This window comes from Triturus cristatus, chromosome 5_1, assembly GCF_964204655.1.
Source record: "Triturus cristatus chromosome 5_1, aTriCri1.1, whole genome shotgun sequence".
NCBI lineage: Eukaryota > Metazoa > Chordata > Amphibia > Caudata > Salamandridae > Triturus > Triturus cristatus.
Window position 1 is genome coordinate 470,676,037 of NC_140587.1, and position 18,141 is coordinate 470,694,177.

The following is an 18,141-nucleotide window of genomic DNA, read 5'->3' on the forward strand; positions in this document are numbered from 1 at the left end:
GGGCTGGACTGTTCCCATGAGGCACAGGGTCAGACTGATTTGCATATGGCCATGTCTGAACTGGGGTGGCAGAGTGGGCTAAAGAACGGTGATGGATCAAACCCAGATCTGTTGACTGGGTGTGAGTGTTTGATTGGTTCTGATGCTCCGTCCATCACCACCCCCTTTTGTACCGCTTTGTTCACCATAAGTTAGCAGGGTATGCTCAGACGTGAGTCCCTTGCTCACTTTGCCACTGGATTCAAGAAAGCCTGGCTGAAGACAGCTGAAATGCTAGAAACCGGTCCTAGGAAGCTTGTTTCTGGTCCAGGGAAGGCATGGCTTGGCAGTTCGGGCTAGACTGTTCCCATGAGGTACAGAGTCAGACTGATTTGCATATGGCCATGTCTGAACTGGGGTGGCAGAGTGGGCTAAAGAACGGTGATGGATCAAACCCAGATCTGTTGACTGGTTGTGAGTGTTTGATTGGTTCTGATGCTCCGTCCATCACCACCCCCTTTTGTACCGCTTTGTTCGCCATAAGTTGGCAGGGTAATGCCTTGACGTGAGTCCCTTGCTCACTTTGCCACTGGATTCAAGCAAGCCTGTCTGAAGACGGCTGAAATGCCAGAAACCGGTCCTAGGAAGCTTGTTTCCGGTCCAGGGAAGGCATGGCTTGGCAGTTTGGGCTGGACTGTTCCCATGAGGCACAGGGTCAGACTGATTTGCATATGGCCATGTCTGAACTGGGGTGGCAGAGTGGGCTAAAGAACGGTGATGGATCAAACCCAGATCTGTTGACTGGGTGTGAGTGTTTGATTGGTTCTGATGCTCCGTCCATCACCACCCCCTTTTGTAACACTATATAGACAGCCTGCGCAACGATCTCACCATAAAGATTGATGGGGACACTGGAGGATGTGAGCCTGTATCTCTATGAATTTAGAGGCAGATTGGGTAGCAGTGGCAGAGTCAATAATGGACAACAATGACCTGGCAAGACTGATATGGGTTAAAAGGCAGCGCAGGAAATACAGGCAATACAGGCAATACTGGTATTGGCAATAGAATAAGTTGGGTGTGACACCTGCCACACAAAAAGCCGAACCATAGATTGCAGCAAGTATGTTAAATCACCAGCAAGCCACTGCTTCAATTCGCCCCCATGCACTTGAACAGCACAATCAAGAGTCGCAATTGCTTCGGAGCACTATATTAAAATGGCAGGACTGTACTATCTCCAAAGTGACCTCCTGTGTCTACAGGGATGACAGGCAGTGCTGTAGACCGAAGGCAGGGGCACATTCGTAGACGCTCAGGCGCACTCCTCTCTCCTGATCATGAGAGCTACTCCACCATTTTGAGAGCAGGCATCCCTTTACTCTGTGGTTTGCGGTTCGCACACATTATTACCGGCAGGGTTGAGGGCAACAGCATGTGTGTAGTCCAGCTGGCGCTGCACTATAGTGGGTCCGCTTTGTGTTTGCGGCGATGAAATGGTGATGGAAAAATGCGGGCTGAACAGGTCAAAAAGGCGCCATTGCAGGGTCAGGCAAGACGTATTTGGTCAGCTCATCTAGGCGAATAATCTCTTCGATTCAGCAAGGAATGCATCATTAGTTGTGGACACCCATCTTTCTATCCATGATTGCTGCGAGGCGAGAGATCTTAGTAGCCCAGCTTCATTTCTATGTGTTTTTCCTTTCGTACTCGGTCGTCCCGGTCGCCGCCATTTTGTGGGGTCCGAGTTGGGCAGGACACGGTAACTTCAACTTGATATTACAGCCAGTCTGGGTCATAGATGTCGGTTCCTTCAATCTCCTCTTGCGCCGCATACTTTTACAGGGTGAAATCTTGTGCTCTCTTCGTTGTATGTTCACTGTGTCTCCAGAATTACTCCCAAATCGCTCCTTCGTGCTCCGAGCAACAGGATCAGGCAGCCATTACCACTGCCGTCCAAGCCACGCCCCCCTTTAATATCTTGTATTTAAACTGCTGTTCCCTGGTGCCCACCAAGGCACCCAACATCAATTCATATTTTGGGGCAGCAGGGGAAACCTCAGGCCCCCCTGGATCACCTGCTCCCTGCAAGTGCAGGATCTGGCATTGTTAATATATATATATATATATATATATATATTATCTACTGGCGGTCGCCAGTAGATAGTTATAGTTACAACCTAGTTTCCATATTCTATTTTGAATAACTTTGGCGCCGGTTGATGAATCCTCGCGAAATTTTCAAAACTAATGGGGCGCTCCGCTCCTACCCTGAAAGTCTCGGGGTGATTCGTCAAGTGGGGGCCGAGAAAAAAGGGGGGTCCCAAAACGCGTTTTCCCCATGCATTTTTCCATAGGACCTTTAGACGCAGCTACAGCCCGAACGGCTGAACAGAATTACGTGGAATTTGGCAGAGAGGTAGCCATAAGGTCAAGGAAGTGCCTTTTGCAGGTCTGGTGTAAATCTGTTCAGTATTTCCTGAGAAAATAGCATTTAAAAGCATATCAATATCTATACGCGCGCACCGTGCGCGCACGGTGCGCGCACCCTGCCGTGCGCGAGCGCAATTCTGATTGGTTGTTAGATGTCGGTAAACATTCTAATCGGTCGAAACCAGGAAGTGTCGGCCGCCATTTTGTCTCTCGCAGTCTGAGGGGGTGAAAAACAAAGGTGGATAACGTGAAAAGGGGGCAGACTGGACAGTTCCTGACCCCCTAGCCTTGGTCAGGGGGTCACAGAAGGACCCCCAAGGGAAAAAAAACAATTTTTCTTTTTTTTTAATTTTAAATCGCAAGGTGTGCGCACCCTGCGTGCACTGCGAACCGTGGGCACTCGGTGCGCGAAGCGCACCGTGTGCCCACAGAGCGCGCACGGTGTGCGCACGGTGTAAAACCTGAAAAAAAAAATAACTTAGCATTTAAAAAAACGTACAAATTCACTGAAAAAAACATAGGTTTCACACACGTTATAGTTACGAATTAGCATTTAAAAAACCTTGCAAATTCACTTAAAAAACCATAGGTTTCACACATGTTATAGTTAGCTGGACATTTCCTCGTAAAAAAACAATGAAATTCCCCCGTTATAGTTACTGCAGGCAACTATAACTCACGCGACCGCAATCCTCTGCTGATGACGTCAGATATTACATCACTGATGACATATGTGTCTTTCTGAAAAATAAATATTTGTAATATATGTATAGCTAAAGATTAATGGAAGAAGACATGGGTAAATAAGTGTCTAAATACAGTGATGTAATATCTGACGTCATCAGCAGAGGATTGCGGTCGCGTGAGTTATAGTTGCCTGCAGTAACTATAACGGGGGAATTTCATTGGTTTTTTACGAGTGAAATGTCCAGCTAACTATACCATGTGTGAAACCTATGGTTTTTTAATATATATATATATATATATATATATATATATATATATATATATATATCCAAGTACCACTCCAAAGCGCTTCTCGGCACCATGAACAGAGAGACGGACACCTTCTTTTTTGTAGAAAACTGCAGCCGCAGTGTCGTATTTATTTAAATCATAGAATCAGTGCAAATGAAACGGGAAGACGCGTTTCGGCCAACTGTGTGGCCTTGCTCACATGATTGCGTTGCAAATAGGTAACGTTTTTATACACAAAAGAAAGAAAGGGGAGGTAACATGGCTTTGATTGCTATTGGTTAACATCCAGCTGCACAATCATAAACATAGAAAAAATACATAAATACCTCATAGATCAAGAGGTGGTCATTGGCTTATTACGTAAACCGTAATGTTAACTGGAATGCAAATTTATGTGTTAACATAAACGTAACATCTATGAATACATGAATAATCTATATAATACGGTTGTTATGGTCGGAATAACACGAAAAGTGCCGTAGACGATTGAAAGCACTGTAGAGCCATAGGGTTCATGTTAGAAAAATACATCCTAAGACAATGCTCAAAGGCTATCACTGGTAATGCATAACACAAGCTACCACATTGTCAATTACCAGTGTGCATATGTGTCTTTTGTTCTCTAATGTGTTACTAGATTTTTATAGAAGGTACAAATACTTGGAGGCAACAGGTGGTAATCCACGACCATTGAATAAAATTAATATGTGTAATTCATAGGTAGCTCGCTAATAGCCAAACACAACATAATATGTGTGTAAAATTGATGGTCTAGTCTATGTTGTGTGATGCGTAGGGATACCAAACAAAATTTAATAATACTGGCCATTTGAAGTGCAAAGTGTTAAATTAAATCCTAAGTCATAGATGGGGCATGTATTAATCAAAATCCCCTAACTTTGTGATGTGAACCGTGAATAGGTATATATTAAGTGATTAATTTTTGTAGAAAAAGTCGACAAAATCTATCAGGGTATAGAACAAACTACAAAGGAAATTGCCGAGTCCAGAGCAACCCCTCCTTCTATTAATATTGGCCCTGAAATCAACACTTCAGTCCCCATCACTCCCATGAAAACAGAGATGTCCTCCTATATATCCCCACTTGATGTAACACCACCAGCCATTTTAGATAAATGGCCGTTGCTTGATTTAGACTTGGTTCGAAAACTTTTGAATTCCATCAAATCTGGCTCACCAAACGATCCATTACCGTGTTCTATCCTGAAAAAATTAAATGATAAAACCCTAGGGACAATTACCAACCTTCTTAATAAATCGCTACAGGAAGAAATCGTTCCAAAGGAATGGAAACATGCAATGATCCACCCTCTACTGAAAAAAGCTGGAACTGACCCCAACTTGACATCCAACTTTAGGCCTATCTCTTTGCTACCTACCTTTGCAAAGATATTGGAAAAACATGTTCACAGAGTCCTCACTGATTTCATTACCACCCATGATCTACTACCTCTTCATCAGTCAGGATTCCGCACAGGATTCTCTACGGAAACGACTCTGTTGGGCGTAACTGAGAATATCCGTCTACTGTTGGACCGCGGAGAAACGGTTGCCTTGCTGTTACTGGATCTCAGTGCAGCATTTGATACTGTGTCACATGCTGTACTTGAGCAAACCCTCCACGCCACCGGTATCAGGGGCGCCGCCTGCAACTGGATTAAATCACTGCTAGAACAACGCACCTTCCAGGTTTTCTCCCAATCAGCATGCTCTGACACTATGACCCTTAAACATGGAGTGCCGCAGGGCTCTATATTGAGCCCACTGCTTTTCAATGTTTACATGAGTCCATTGGCCAAAATGATAGCAGAGTCTGGCCTACTCATGTTCTCGTATGCTGATGATTCCCAGCTTATTTTCTCTCTATCATCTTCGGATCCAAATAACATCTCGTCATTAAAAATCGGCCTCACTAACATCGCAGACTGGATGAGAAAAAATGTTCTCAAACTTAATGGCGAGAAAACAGAGTTACTTGTTTTGGGCAAAAACAAAGAACTCTGGGGACCCCAGCACTGGCCTGATGTGATGGGCACACCCCCGGTCCCAGTCAAATCAGCACGCAATCTCGGAGTCATCATTGATGAATCATTAAGTCTTAATCAGCAAGCTACTAAGACATCATCCACTTGCTTTGCGATTCTAAAGTGGCTGAAGAAAATCTGTTGGATGTTACCCAAAAACACCCAAAAATCGGTCATCAATGCTTTGATAACCTCCAGGCTCGATTACGCCAATGTGCTTTATCTAGGGGCCAACAAGGCCATAACCCGACGACTACAGACAGTGCAAAATGCCGCCGCAAGATTGCTGTGGAAAATTCCCATCTCCACACCTACCACCAAGTATATCCGCGAATTGCACTGGCTGAAAATCGAGAATCGGGTAAAATTTAAATCCTTATGTCTTATGCATAGGATCTCAATCAACAAGGCACCCAAATATCTTCAAAACCTTATTCAGCCCTACCGTCCATCCCGCACCCTTCGTTCAGCTACAGCCAACCAATTTGTGATCCCTAAAATCAGGCGGGCGAGAATGGGCGGCAAATCTTTTTCATACCTGGGACCCTCCCTCTGGAATACTCTTCCATTGATTCTTAGGCAGGAAACGAATCACCTGAAATTCAGGAAAGCCTTAAAAACCTGGCTGTTTAACATCTAATAATCCTGATTTTCTCAATGCACGGAATCATCAGCGCCGGGAAACCCTTTGTTGGGTAGCTGTAGCGCTTTAGAAATGAAATAAATGAAATAAATAAATGAGAAAAAGTGAGTTGATTAATCTACAGCAAAAGAGCCCTAAAAATGTAGTCACTTTGTTAAATTTGTTTGAATAAATACAAAAAAGAAGAAACAACGAATGCCAGGTGTGAACCCTGAGAATCAAACAAACCACAAAAACATTGTACTCGCTACAATTACAGGACATTGCCCACAGACGAACTGCATCAAAGTATGATGTATAGTGACAGTAAAAGTTATTAGTTGAGACAGACCAATTATAGATAGTAGAACAGATCTTCACATAAATTCAAACCTCTCGGAGCCTTAGAATCTAGTTCCATTATATACTTTGTTTCTAATTGCCTAAGTTGCTTTTCACGGTTACCCCCCCGTTTGTTTAGTGGGACATTGTCTATCACAAAATATTGCAAGACATTGAGATTGTTACCATGTTCAGTTTTTATATGACGGGCCACCGGGTAGGAAGGGTCGGAGTTAACTATGGCTCGTAAGTGCTGCAAAATGCGCACATAAACCTGTAACTTAGTGCTGCCGACGTAGCGAAGGCCGCAAGCACATTGCAGAATGTACACCGCATGATCTGTCCGGCATGTAAAGTGTCCTCTGATGTTGATGGGTTCGTCAGAAAATGGAGTGTAATAGGATTTGGTATTAATACCAAATTTACATGCCCTACATGTGCTGCATTTAAAAAAACCCTTTTTGGGGGATAACCAAATGCTCTTAAGGTCTAGTTCCGGACTAGTTTTAACCAGATCATTTCTCATAGAATGTGCCCTGCGGTAGGTGAAATTAGGCTGTGTAGGCAAAGTTTGTGAAAGCACCATGTCAGTTAAGACAATAGGCCATTGGGTTTTGATAATGGAACGAATAGTGTTAGCCTGTCTACTATAGGTGGAAACAAAACGACAGATTGTTTTGTCTTGACTGACATTGCGGGTGTTATTGCAATTGTCAATAGGGAGATCCGAGATGTTAGTGTTAGGACTAAGTGTGGTAACTAGTAGAGTTTGTCTATCTTTACTGTTTGCCTTGCTAAGGGCTTTTTGTAGTTTGCTAGCTTGATACCCTCTCTGTAGAAACCTGATTTTAGCTGCTTCCTGAGCTATAAGAAGTTGTTCTTCATTACTGCAGGCTCTACGTATTCTCAAGAATTCCCCGTAGGGGGGACTGGATATAGTGTGCTGCGGGTGAAAGCTAGTAGTGTGAAGCAGGGTGTTGCCTGCTGTGGGCTTCCTGTATAAGCAAGTCTGAATGGTGTTATTTTGAATGTAGACAGAAACATCCAAAAAATTAATAGATGTTGAATCTATATGGGAGGTGAAGTTAAGGTTTAACTGGTTACAGTTAATGGCTCTTACAAAATCTTCAGCTTGTTGTGCTGTACCGTCCCAAATGATGAATATATCATCTATATATCTCCACATTGTGATGATATGTTGACCACACAGATCCCTGTGTTCGCCCATGAGGACATGCTCCTCCCACCAGCCCACATGTAAACATGCGTAGCTGGGAGAGAAGCATGCCCCCATAGCCACTCCTTGTTTTTGTCTGTATATAAGACCATCAAACATGATATATATATATATATATTTATTTTAATGATAGGGTTCCCTGTGCCCACCTTGGGGAATCCCTCAGCATTGGCAACGTTAGCGGCAGAGGTCTGTGCTCTAAGGCCCCCGCAGCCCTGCTACCTGCACCCATCTTCGGTGCGGCTGAAGCCAGTCTTGCTCCCACCTGGCGAGAGCAGCATATCTTTTGTTGGCAATTCTGTGTCTCCCTGCTCGCAAGAGTGCGGGCAAGGATAAACCAAACTTGTTACAAGGCAGACAGCATTCTTCCACTCTGCTCCAGGTTCAGGTGGCCAAAGGAAGCAATGTTGCTTGGTAGTTGGCTGTGCTCCTTGACAAAGTACGTCTTTATGACCATATGGTTAGGAATCCGGTTTCCCTATCATTTGAGGCTCTCTGTGAACACCTTTGCTGTGTCTTTTGTGTGTACTTTCATCAGTGTTTCAGTGAGTGAATCATGGCGCTAATTTCCCGATTTTTGCCATTCATTTGTCTGGATGCATTACACACTTGTGCTTACTTGGCATTGCACCCTTATAAAGAATTCCAAATGTTTGCCCCAAACCTAGAGCTACCTGTTGCTCTCTTTGATGTTTTACATATTAAAGTCTCTAGCGGAGGATCATACCCCTGTCATTTTACCCATAAAGTAATGTTTAGATAAAACTGTGATTTATTTCAAGGTTGTGACTACGGGAGTCATCTCCCTTGAGCCAGATCATGATGTAACTAAATGTTCACAGTTGGGTAAGTTTGGTTGCATTTGTGTATGCGTGTCTTTTTTTTTTACATTAGCCCAAACTCACGTGATGCTTTCTTTTGTTTTGTAGTTCCACCAGAGTATTACGTGCGCAGACTGTTATCTCTCACTCGCATACATATAATTGTCACTGGTGTATTTAATATAGTTCTCTTGGCTGACTTATTCTACTGGGTGAAGATAGGACATTTCTCTCTCACCTGCATAGAGTGTTGCATTTTGTCTGATAGGGATGCTTTTTCAGCCGTGAAAAATGCCCGTGCCATCTTTTTGGCAATTGAAAAGGCAGAAACACGTTGGCAGGTGATTGAATGAAAAGGTCATAGCACTTAGATGCTCCTTGTTGAAGGTTCTTAGCCATACCTTGGATATAAAAGGGAAATCCTCCAGGCTTGCCATAAGGTATTTATTTTATTATCCGAATCCCTGATCTAACCAGGCATTGCATTTATCAAAATGACCTCATAGCTTGAGATTGATTCTGCCCTAGTAGTATCATCTTACCAAGGTGGGGTGAGGTAACAGACGATGAAGCATGCTTCATACTGTGGTTGAGGCAGCAGGAGGCCTCACCTAGAGTATATATTTTCTATCCTCTTTTCTGTATCCTGTACTCTTTGTACTTAGTGATACTCACAGTCAGTCAAATATTTATCACTCAGGGATGGCACACGTGCTGTATATTTTTGTTTCCTGCTTAATTGGCACACATCCACAAGAAGCAGTATGAGAATGCTTGGAATACCGTCCTTATTTTTACAGACTCTGCACAATGCTAAGCACATGGGCACCTGGCACAAGAGTTCATCAACCTCATTAATCTATCCTCTTAAATTTGGTGGATGAACCATTCTTGTCCACCCCATTACCTTTGTATTGTGATTGATATGATCCATCAGACACCATCTGTTTATGTGAACCATTATGCACCATTATTTTCCCTCAGGAGGTGGGAGTCATAACTTTGTCCCCTGAGCATCATTCAGTGGGGGAAGGGTACCACGCAAAAATATGAAAATGCTTCCTTTCTTGTGGTACCACACCCTAGTGGATTCCTGCTTTGCGATCACCCTAGGACTGCGATCCCCAAGCAGTGATCCAGCCTTAGACACCATCCAGACGGGATGAGCCCCATCAGGGGAGCACAAAATAAAAAAATAATAAAATAGTTATAATAAATAATAATAATGAAAATAAGAATGAGTGAGGGTGGCCTACCCTAGCATCAGGCCATGCCCATTGTCAAAGGCCACAAGATTCTTCTTTCTGATGTCTTGCACAGGAACAGAGATGCTGATTCCCAACTCCCCTTCAAGGATATTTCTGCGGGCCAGTAAAATATCTAGACCCTCAAATCTACCCCCGGGGGGGAAAGGGGAGTGGATAAAATAATAAACAAGAAGAGACTGGTCCAGAAACGGTCTTCTCTCTTACGTCTGCTTCTTAGTTCTTTCCGCAAACTGCGTGTCAACTGAGAGAATCTAGAAATTAAGCATCAAGTTATACATATATCCTACATGTACTGTGTCCCAATTTATTCTGCTCCTATGATGTTAACCTACCCTTCGTTTCTGGCACTGTGCCTCTCCTCTATATTTCTTTTCTTTCTCTTGGAATATACACTCTGGCATTCACCTGTCAACAAGATACCACCGAAGGTAAGTATTTCCTTATTTACCCTTACACTCTCCTATTTTCTTAATTAGTATATCTACTTACTTGAGTGTGTGTGTGTACTTATTTTCTGTAGATATTCTTCATTAATGTTACTACTTCCTTGCTAGTTGTAGTCTAAGACCTTTCTAGCTGCACCATATTTCTCTCTCAGGAATGCCTTAACGTTCTTCCCTTTTCTTGCAGGAATTTTGACGCATTTCTTATCTTTCTGTACGTTCTATCCAAGTCTATATTATTTACAATATTCACATATGTCTTGACATCTTCTATCAATTCTATAGAACACTTAGCTTATAACTTCTCTTCAGCCCAGGATATTCTTCGACGAGTTTCTTACACCAGCCTTGTTTATCACATGGAAGAGGCGCCACCAACTGTCGCCTCAGCAAACTTCTCCTTGTTAGCAATTTACTCGGAATGAACTCTAACTGTTTTCTTTCCTAACTACTTCCGACGGAGGTAGTGAACGAAAACCTGACGAAAGCCCGACGAAATATTCTCTTCTCTAATTCTGTGGAGAGATAGATTAACCCTGCGTACTTCGTGAATTCTCTGGTGAAGTGCGCGTTTGTTCCAGCGCGCGCGCCTCAAACTGCCTCTGAGCACCTGTGGGAAAGAAATAAACTAGACCGCCGCGATGATTAGAAGGCGGCGGCCATCTTTAGACTCCTTTTCCGATTCAACCTGGTCCAGCCATTGCCTCTGGCCCGTACTCTTTCTCCTGGTCCATGACCTCCGCCCAACACTGTGCCCGCTACTGTTAAGCCATCTTTTGGAGTCCTGACACCCATACCCAAAAATAGCCCCTACAGTTGTTCTGCCCATCTGGTTTTAGAGATTAGAAAGCCCACTAAACACCAGAATAAATTAATTAAAACACAAAAAAGAAGAGGTGGGTGAGTTCACACTGGCATCATCATGCCTCCGCCACATAATGGCACTAGCAGGTTTCCACCCCTCGGCACCAAAGGACAGATTGGAGGGGTTCACCCAATCTGCCCTGCCGGACCAGAAAGTCCACTAGACACCAGTGAAAATATAATAAAAAAGGAGTGATCAACTCAGGCATCAGGCCACTCCATAACAGGTCCCACAGTCTTTCTGCCCCAATGTTGGGCAGTGAGATCACAAGATAACAGAGATCATTTCTTTAAAAAAAAAAAGAATAGGGTAGGGCTGGCCCAGCCAGGCATTCAGCCTGACCTCTGTTCATCAAGGGTCCCACAGCCTTCTGCCCCCCTTTGGGGGCATATTCTGAGTTTACCCCAATCTGCCACTGGGGTGGAGGGGCAGAAAGTCCACTAGACACCAGGGAGATTTAAAAGAAAAAACAGGCAGTGGGGGCGGTCCACTCAGGCATCAGTCCTAACCCCTAAGCCGTAAATGCCCCACAGTTTTTGTGGCTCCTGAAGAGCAGATTGGTTGTGTTTAGTAGACTTTTCCTGCGAGCTTGGGCCCAAATGATGCTGCTAACCACATCCCCAAAATGGGTCAATGTGGCAGATGATAGGCCCATCCACACAAATGGGATGCCGTTTTCATTGAGAGGAGTGTGGGAATGCTGGGTGGTAGCAGGTTTGAGGGTTCCCCTCAGATTCTGTAACTTTTGCCTCACAGAAAAGAGAGGACAATGTGTGATTTTAGCCAGGTTTGAGGTTTGCAAGACATTCTGGGTAAGTCACACCAAGTCTGACTCTCCTGAGGTTCTGGTTATCAGAAATGCCTAGTAAGTTTGTGTTTGTAGCGGCCGAGCCTCGGTCCAAATACCTCAAGTATAATTGAAAAGAGGTGAGCTTGTGGTTATCGGTCAAGACGCATTGACTGAAAACGAGCACATTATTTTTATGGAAACATGATGCTTGTTAACTGCAGAACATTTAAGTTATTCGAAACCATATCATGACAAGGTGAAATCGCAATCTTGTGGCTACATCTGAGTACCGTGTTCTTTGAAGAAGTATTGTTTTCATGGGATACTTTCTCGCAGACTTAATGTGATGCAATCTGTGTGAGTTAGCCTCAATGGACATATACATTTCTCTCAATTGATTCTCTCTTCTGTTCATGCTGTTTTAACAAGGGGTCATCTAAGAGAAGTGGTTACCCTTCCCCTATGAAGTGAGGCTAGGTATACAAAATGGTGGGTACTAGCCTTACAGCACAAATAGTAAGAGAGGCAGAAAGAAGAGATAGTGTGGTTTAATAATCGATTGTTTTTTTGTTCTTTAGATCCACAGATTTTAATGAGAACTACATATTTTTGGAACAGAATTATATGTTCCCTACACTTTCCAAGGAATGCTTGGAGGATTCTGAGTTCTTTTTCTTTTCTGTTACAGGTACTGTTCAGCTAGAATCATAGAGATATATATTTCCAACAAGAATTGTCAGAGAAAGGTTTAATGGTGTATACCTTTTCTTCTAGGTCTCCTTCCCTGCTGTTCGCTTCCCATCCTTCCTCATTTGATCAGATAATACTTCTGTGCTACTAGGGAGGCAGAATTGAGACAATCAAGAGGTGGATCAACTTTGTGCATCGATTCAATCCTGAGGTATTGGAGCAGCTGGCAATAGTACTCCTGGAGCAGCCATGGTACCACGAGGCTATGCAAGCTTCAATAAGTGAGAGTTGCGTAGTGCAGCAGGTGATGCTTGACTTGCAGTGGGGAGTACCGGGCTACTGCAAAAAAGAAAGATAATAAACAAGAAAAATATGGGGTGGCTGCCCGTGGGAGGCTGGATGCAGGGCCCTACGGCAAACTCCACGCTGTGCACACCTAAAACTGTGGTCGGTGAGGTAATGGGTACATATGATTGGAAAAAAACAGAAATTCAGGGACACATCAAAGGTTAAATTGATGTTATAGGTAGGTATGGTAATACGATCTTACTTTAAATTAGGAAAAACTAGAAATCCAGCAAAAAAACAAAGGTTAAAGAGACATTATTATTACATAAGGTAATACGATTATAGTTTACGTTTAAAAAACCTTACACATTCACAGGGAAATATGAAGGTTAAAGTGAGGTTATAGTGGGAGTGGTAAAAATATAAGAAAGATTGTTCAAAACAAAAAAACACTGACATTTACCAGTTATAGTTTAGTGAGCTAACTATATCTAGTGCCCACCATTCAATGTTTATGACCTCACATATTACTAATGGCATGTTCAATGACATCATTGATGACATCACTGATGACATCTCACATCACTGATGATATTAGCCAATTTTGTCATAAGCTTTCATACTGGAAGGTATTAAACAAGATACATGCATGTAAACTCAATTTTCCATAACATGGTGGTGATACCCATAATGTATCAATGCATTGCTTTCTGTAGGTTTATAGAACAAGGTAGTGCCAAGCATGTTGTTGCCAGTCTTACACTCCAAATCCATGTAGTTATTAATATTATTACTGAAGTCAGATGTAAATTATAGGTGTGAATTTTTGTTATTTAGCCCCAAATGATATTACTGGAAACATGGGATTTAACTTTTCTGAATCAGAAAGACTTCAATAGTATGTTGTCATGGTATTATGTTCTCAGAAAAGGTTTGGTATTCATGAACAAATATTGTTCTTAAATGTTCCCCAAACATATTTGCATAGACTATAGCCTGCTCCCAGAACAGGTAAAATCCATTTTTATAAAGGAAATAATTCTTTATGAGTGCAATCTACGGGCAGCTAACAGTGATTTCAGTGTAAATCTGAATGTATCTCTTGTTCTTGTTAAGTCAGTTCCATGATCTCAAATACTTCCGTTTATCGAATATTGGTATAGTCATTGGATCTCTAGAGTCACCAGTAGCTGTCGAGGTATGAATGGTAAATCAATTTTATTGATCAACTCATACTGTAAAACACATAGTCATTTCTGACAAAGGGCTTAGGGAAAAAAAATCTATGTTCTTAGCAAGGGACTCTTACACAGAGCCACCTAAATATACTATGGGGCAGCCTATTTGGTTATTGCTGTGTTTGTGGATTTTGGAGTATAAGCGGTAGGAGTGAACATGTGTTATTTTTTCAAGAAATGAAGGGCCAAATGTACAAAAGTTGCTGTTAGCGGTTTAAAAAAAAATGATTTTATAGAAATCACTATTTGGAAATCGCATAATGAGATGTACATAGGAGAGTATTCCACTATTAGCGATTCCTACAAATTCACATTCCTAAATAGGAAATTTCAGATTTGGAACTCGTACAGATGTGATTTCCAAATAACAAATCGTAATAAGGAAAAATGGCATTTTGGATGCAGAAGGATGATGTAAGAATCAGGAAGTTTAGAAATACAGGGTGTGGCCATAACCCAGAAGCCTAGGAAGGAGTGCTCCTGTCTGACTACTGATAGTGGAATTCTAATTTCTGAAGTACACCTTGTCCAAGGAAGATGGGGACAAGCACCTTGGCAGCAAGAAGCGCAAAGTCAAATTTTCATAGAACGAGCTGCTAACAGAGCAAAGGGTGGCACACATGAACCAACTTTTTGGGAAAGCATAATTTTCTGTATTGTACCTGAGGCCCAGAAAACAAAAATATAGACCAGCATCCTGGAGAAAGTAAACTCACTTGGTGAACACAACTTCATCTGTACACAGACAATGTAGAGTCCAACAACCAACAGTCCACAATGATAATGTCTTGATGACATGGCAGACAGTTCTCCATTGTTTGGTGGCCTGGGGAAATCAATAATCACAGTACAGCACCTGCATGTCGAACAAATAAAAACAGTTCATGGGCATCTGCAATGCATGTCATGGTCAATGATGCAATTGCAGAAAGGATAAGACCTTTGGTTCGCTACTATGAAGAAGGAGTAAAGTCTATAAAAAAACGCCGGCACAAGCAGCACATAGCACGCTATGATGCGTTCACAAAATCTGTCAATTGATTGGAAGTAGCCACAAGCACTCTTGCCAGGAGAACTGTCAATATCCCAAAAAACATTGGACTCTGCTGCCAAGATGTAGCACGTGAGCTGGTCCAAGTGACCATAGTCTAGAGATGATTCAGACACATAACCTGTCTGTCCCTAACAATTTGCCTGAAAGTTAAGACGACTCAAGCCTCAGTGGCACATCTGTGCCAAATGAATGCTGTAGAAGGCGAATACGCCAATCCACATCTGGAATAGATATATTCCCACCTCCACAGACAAGACCTGCTGAGAAGGCAACCAACTACAGAGGTCCTAAAAAGTTACTTTTGTAGACACTCTTATTTATGAGACTAGCTTCTTAAGTTTGTGCTCACCTACTGTTTTCCTTTGTTTAAAAAAACTCATCCTATAAGGATGCAGTTGATTAGAAAAAAGTACATTGTTATAACCTGAATAAACGGTTACCTTTCAGTCATGCAAACACATTACCATCATGTGTGTTGTCCATTTCTTGGATCCGATCATCATTCTTACCTTAAAAATAGTTGTTGGTGATCTCTGTGCATCAAGCTTGACCCTCTGCTGCATGTGTCCCGTCCTGATGAATCTGCAGTGATAGTAGTTCATCATCTGAGTCTTATTCAGACTCTATGTTGATGTTGTGAAAACCCCTCCTCATGACTATGTTCTGTAGAATGGCACATGTGGCAATGATTTTATAACTGGCCTCTGGTCTGTAGGATACTTCTCCACCAGTCTTGTGGATGCATCTGAAACAAGACTTGAGTATTCCAAATGTTTGTTTAATTATTGAGCACATTGTCTTTTGTGCCCAGTTACACAGCTTTTAACTTCCTGTTCTTGGATGCAAGTATGGTGCCAGTATCTAGGAGCACAAGGCATATGCATTGTCTCCTTAAATAGTATGAGAAGGATAAACTATTAGATTATTTTACACACATACTATTGAACACTATATGAATTGAGTTTTCAATCCTCTCACCAGGTAAAAAGACCATAGCCAAATTCACCCTTAGATAGAAACTTATTCATTCCACTCTGGCAGAACATAAAGGAGTCAATTGTGCTAACTGGGAATCTGGCTACAAGGTCAGTTATGATGCATGAGACATCACACGCTACCTGTACCTTGAGTGAATGGGTGCTTTTCCTGTTTCTATAAATGAATTCATTTGCAGGGAGAATTATGGCAATATGTGTGCCATCAACACAACCAATTACATTAGAAAACTGTGTTATATGATAAAACATTTGTTTAATGTGCTGTATATCTTGGGGGGTATTTGGAAAAAAAACATATTGGTTCTCTTTAAAAACCTTTGAAAAAACCTTGAAAAAGCACTTTGTGACACTTCCTGTGCCAATGCTATGACTTGGTAACTTGCCAGAAGCTAAAAGGTGTAGAAAACATAATACCTGCACATGTGATGAGATTGTGTTGCTTCTGACTGTTGGGGTGTGCAGCTTAGATTGTAACTCAGAAATTAAATCTAAAATTATCTCACTACTTAGGGCCTGATTACGGTCTCGCTAGGAAAGCCCTCCATAAAACTCGGATCCGGAGGTCTTTCCGAGCGTGACGTGCTGCGGGAGTCCGAACGAGCGAGTACAATGCTGCCGCATGCTTACGGACTCGGTTCGCTCAGACTCCCATTGAACTCTATGGGAGCCCGTGTGCAGACGCGTACACAGGCTCCCATAGCAGAAAAGGTGTGGGTGGGGAAAAGCGTTCACCCTGTGGCGGGCACCACAATGTGCATGCCTGGATCGGGGGGACCCACAGGCACACCCCGTGAGAGACTCGGAGGGCCCTGAGTGAAGGGGGGCCTGCTACAGGCCCCCGAAGTTCCCTTCCAACAGCAGTTTCATCTCGCTGAGACCGAGGCGAAGCGGCTGTCTGAATCGTGCATCGTAATCGCTTGGTCGGAATTCAGCTCCATTGCGCGGCGCAATTCGGCTACGAATGAGTTGTACGGAGTGGTTCGGTCCGGAAACAATGCGCTCTGTGCTTACGCGATCTTCACATCGTACTTGGACGTTCAGACCTGTGTAGGATCCGGTCAGAAACAAGGGCTACAAATCGGATCCGGCAAAGCCAAATCCGATTCGGAGGCCTTCCGAACGACACCGTAAGTCTTTACTTCTCATATATCTCCTCCTCAGTCTGTTCAAATAGGGTGACCCTCACCCTACATATCCTCTCCCGTCTCCTTCTCTGGCTACAAGCCAAAGTCCTCATCCTCCTCACCAAGACATAAATAGCCGAAGTTCTGAAAGAGTCAGATGCATTGTGGGTGACTTTTTATAGTTTGTACCTGCTTACCACCTGATACACATTGATGGTAATTGCATTTCCTAAATGGCCATTTTGTGACTATCCTCGATTAGAAAATAGTTTTTACACAATGTTATCAATTTCCTCTCTGGAATTACCAATTTGCTATTTCCTATTTAGAAATTCCAAAAATGTGATTTCTACATGATGGAAATTGCACCATCGAAAATGCCTTTCGTACATGCCGAAATGCCATTTTGCATTTCCTAATGGCCTGAAATTGTGATTCACACCGTTAGGCAATGCAAAATGCCTTTGTACATATAACCCCAAATTTTGTTTAAGCGAACCTTCTTCCAGGGCTTCAGAAGAAATTAGGAGTATTTCTTCCATTGTGTCACAAAGGAGTACTCAATGTGCATCTCCTCTAGTAGTCAGTGATAGATAAATAATGCAGAATATCAGCTTTAAAATACTCTCTGTTTTGAAGCACATTTCTGCCAGCCTTGCCTGTCGGTTTGATCACAATATTTCCATTGTGTGCCAGTGAGGTAAATGCTTATCTCTGGCTTTTGTTCAGGTTGAAACAGCAGAATGTTTTTTTGTGTCATGGTGTCAACTTAAGTGGTAACAAGATGTACAAATGTTGCGATTTCAATATGTTTGGACAACAGGTGCGGGTTGAAGGTTGATAGGTCACGTAGGCCAGTGAAATCAGGTAATTGGCCAAAGCCCTTAGGTTGAAGAAGCACTTCAACTTACAATTTCTACAAGAAT